At 38.6% G+C, this 4428-nt stretch overlaps 1 long non-coding RNA gene across 3 annotated transcripts; it reads left to right on the top strand.

Moving 5' to 3' along the window:
* Positions 1–2686: 2686 nt before the first annotated feature.
* On the top strand, positions 2687–4014 carry LOC119770268. Of its 3 annotated transcripts, none has more exons than XR_005278741.1 (5): positions 2687–2722; positions 2781–2847; positions 2917–3175; positions 3557–3787; positions 3854–4014. It is a non-coding gene; the product is annotated as an uncharacterized LOC119770268 (long non-coding RNA). The 3 variants fall into 3 exon arrangements; XR_005278739.1 differs by having other exon boundaries at positions 2906–3175; XR_005278740.1 differs by lacking the exon at positions 2917–3175.
* Positions 4015–4428: the final 414 nt, after the last annotated feature.

Below are 4428 nucleotides of genomic sequence, written 5' to 3'. Positions count from 1 at the left end.
TACCTGTTCCACGCGGGACCGTTGCGAGCCAAGTTTTCCGACGCAGTTGGAAAAAATATGGCTTAGATAGCGCAAACGTTGTCCACCAAAGCTGACCATGCGCACTGTCAAGTTCAATGCGAAGAGTTTATTTTTTATGTAACTGCTTATCAAATTTTAAAAAATCCATTTTTGTTTTTGAAATTTTGTTTGAAATAGGCGGTACATTTTTTTAGTTGTCTACAGTAAGGCCGTTGTAAATATTTATTTTTTTGTTGGTTTGAAAAATCTGGGGGCAAGCCATAAGACACTGTCATTGGATTTACAAAAAACTTTTTCTTAAAATATACAAAAATAATTTACTGATTTTACTACTGTCGGTACCCCTAATAAAAGTACAAAATCTGATCGTTTTAAGTGAATGCATTTATGAAATGTTGTTTCTGTGTCAAATACTAGTACCTCTAGCCAGTTTGTGACAACTTTGAACTTCTGATAACTTTGTTTAGTTAGTTTATATGTATTAAAAATTGGTTTAAATTTAGTTTTTTATGTAAAACTTTTCAAAACATTAGTTTACAACTATTTTTTATAAAATTGCTATTTTATGCTGTAAGAGTCTCTATTGAACAAGTTTTAACAATATTTGTTCAAAATATACATTGTTTTCATCTTTTTTATTGACATTTTTCGACCAAAATACTGTTTCGGAACAATACCGTTAAACAATCCGGTATTGTCCCGGAACCGGTTTAACCCCTCGGAGGGAAAAAAACTACCTCTTGCATTTTGAAGCATCCAATTTCGTCCACTACAGCCCGATTACGAGTCCCTAGTCTAAAAATTTAAAATTTTTACTTTCCGTGCTGAGAATTTCTGTACCGGCCTGAGTCAGAATGTTTTGCTTGGGGAATTTGAAAATTTCAAACTTCAGTCTAGGGACTATTGTACTATTATAACACAATTTTTTTTCGTACGGGGGTGTACGAACAAATATTTGACTCACTGTATATGGAATTTGTGTCCAAACCCATCATATCACCAAATGTTGGTAAAAAGTGAGGAAGGCACCAACCACATAGTCTAATCTAATCTAATCTAACACAAACGCAGCCAGTCCGATGAAAGCATGCTGGAAAGTCTTGTGATTAGATTACGCCCCAAGCACTTTTCTTGTCATTATTAATAATTGCAGTACATCCGAGAACACCCGAAAATGTATTGCAAAAATTAAAGCGGCCAGCCCTACTACGTTGTGTTTACCGCAGAGAGGATTCTGAGAACGGATCACATTTCACAGAATCTACAGGGGAGGAAGGATGCGTGGACATACCGTACCAAACGCTCCTGTTTACAGTTTCATTTGTGTTTTGTATGATGTGTTAAGTGTAAAATATAGTGTGGTTATATAGTCAAATAAATATAATAATGCAATATAATGATCATTTAATAAAATCCCTTCACCTATATATAATAAACAAGCACCCCAGCACACAAACAGCGGCACACAGAAATGAAAATGAGCATGCAAAAACAAGACAGCGCGTTCCCGTGGTCAGCGCACTAATGATGCCATTATTTAATTATAATAACCACTCACCCAAGCACACAAACAGCGGCACAAAAGAAATGAAAATGAGCATGCAAAAACAAGACAACGCGTCCCCGTGGTCAGCGCACTAATGATGCCATTATTTAATTATAATAACCACGCACCCAAGCACACAAACAGCGAAACAATAGAAATGAAAATGAGCATGCAAAAACAAGACAACGCGTCCCCGTGGTCAGCGCACTAATGATGCCATTATTTAATTATAATAACCACTCACCCAAGCACACAAACAGCGGCACAAAAGAAATGAAAATGAGCATGCAAAAACAAGACAACGCGTCCCCGTGGTCAGCGCACTAATGATGCCATTATTTAATTATAATAACCACTCACCCAAGCACACAAACAGCGGCACAAAAGAAATGAAAATGAGCATGCAAAAACAAGACAACGCGTCCCCGTGGTCAGCGCACTAATGATGCCATAATTTAACCCTCTAACGCCCATGGTTGCACCAGAGCACCACTAATTTTTCACTAAAAATAGAAATTTCTAGAAAACTAATAAATGAAATGATCTCATTCTTCCTGCACAGTGTTATTTAAGATGTTTACTGCCACCACACAGAAAAAAATATGTAAACATACACTACATGTAAACTACGTTTCACATGTAAATTCAGCTAATGGATTTTTTAAATGTGATGTAAACGGTTAAATCTCATGGAAAAAGCGATCATGTAATTTAAAATCGAATGTAATTAACGATTTTGATGTAAATCAACTTTGTTTTTGTCAATCTGAAATCGCGGAAATAATGTAATTTATGAATCTAATGTAAACTTGCGTCATGTATTTTTAAAACAAATGTAATATTCAATTTCGAACTAAGTTTGCAATTGACAACTGAACAAAACAAAACAGATTTCATTCTTTGGTGGGAAGTGGAGCAAGAAGTTTTCGGATGATGCACTTATTGAACGCATTTTAATCGCCTTTTGGTAGGCAACTACGTGCTGCACTTTGTGCGCTGCACCGGTTGAAAATCAGCGACGGGTGGATCCCTCGTTTGCGTCAGGTCGGACGTCGGAGAGAAACGTCAAAAATCATCAAAATAAACATATCGGATTTTGGTGGCTGGTGAGTAAAAGATGCAGGTGCTTGGAGTTTTTATGCTGGTTTGCCGGAGGTAAAAACATTATCTTGTTATTTTAACAGTTTTTACCTAACAAATGTTTTCCCATAAGTTTTTCTACAGGCACGGAAGATTGTGGAATTTCGGAAATTGTGGAAGGTCGTTTGATGTCATAGCCGGTGAGTAGTAATGTTTTGATGTTTATCCACTAATTAATGGATTAAAATATGAGAATAGCTCTTTTCTAGAACTGCATAAGGTGCGGAGCTGGTACGTTTAAGAGGAGATCATTCACTAGAGGTACCGACGGGTCACCTTGGCCTCGGAGTAACCGTTGTTGGCCTTCAGGAGCTCCTCATTAAACGTTTTCTGGTCCACATTGCGCTTCTCCGCCTTCTCGACGATGCTGTCCTTCTCGGAGCGGGAGTATGCTATCAAGTCTCGTCGCACGGGACAGTTGTCGAGGGACAGACGCGTCGCACGAGACAGTTGTCCTGACATAGACCGGTAAGATCAGCACCTCCCTTCTTCAACGTCTTGTGGTTTCGATTTCCGGAACCCTTACAGATCAACGACGTAAACGGCAGTTAGCTAGACTCTTGAGTATGTATAGTACAGCGCCATCCGGTCGGTGATCTTGCCCTTCGGGAAGCGACGTACTCCTCCTGCAAGTAGCATGTTATTGAGGCCGTTCGCGAGCATCCTTTTCTGGTCACCCCCGGTTTTGGCCGGGCGGCTTTTTCCTTGATCGTGTCCATCTCGAAACACGTATGAACTCCGAGAAAAGAAATTTGATTAGCATTTTATAGTATTGAAGAATGTTTTACTTGCTTGAAAGTATTATACCAATTTTGGCACATTAAATTGTTATTATCTTTTCTTTCGCAGTCATCCATACAATCGTTTTTGAGATTTCAAAAAGGGAAGATGATACACTGATCAATGGAACATTTGACGTGGAAGCTGGACAAGCGTTCTGGGCAATCGCCATCCGACATATTATGAAAACTAGATCGTGGCTTGGAAGTTTTGCCACCAAATGACCATGGCTGTACAGCCTATAACTTGTAATAGATAAATCCGACTATCTCGACGGTAACGTTTTTCTGCAAACCACAGGTGAGTTAGGCCAATTATGAAAGTTTCTAAATATCTTAACTAATTTGCCCTCTATACTACACACAGGTTTCAACCCGATCAACACGCTCAGTGTGACCTCGATGTCCTCGGCGGCCCAAAGCGCCGCTCATCCCGTGCATCCAAGACTCGAACCAATTCTAGAATTGTCGAACTCTACGCGAACCTTCCCTCGGATCTGCTGACAGGCCATCACTTACACATCTCCTGATTAAGTCGTTTTTCTACCAGCTCCGCAACCTACTGTACTTGGTGAACCTTTTTACTAAAGGTATTCAATCTTCAGAACGCCATACCCACCTTTGGCCAGCAAAGAGGGAGACTCGTGAGTAAGTTCTCTAGTGCTAATATCAAAATTTAGAATTTTTTTTTGGTACTAAAGTGGTAGGAGTGAGTACCTCGTTAGTCATCGAATGTATATTTTTATCGCTCCGTTGCATTTAGAATCTGAAAATTCTATCAGATTCTAGATTCAACGGAGCAAAAAAAATTTTTGGCTTGAAAAATTTACATTATTTTCATTGGAAATTTACACGATTTCATAATATTTTGGTAAGGATCGTTTACAATGAAAAACATGTAAATTTCCGATAAATCTAATGTAAATATACATCATTTATCAT

The sequence above is a fragment of the Culex quinquefasciatus genome, chromosome 3 (genome assembly GCF_015732765.1).
Source record: "Culex quinquefasciatus strain JHB chromosome 3, VPISU_Cqui_1.0_pri_paternal, whole genome shotgun sequence".
NCBI lineage: Eukaryota > Metazoa > Arthropoda > Insecta > Diptera > Culicidae > Culex > Culex quinquefasciatus.
This window is presented reverse-complemented; position numbering and strand designations above follow the sequence as displayed.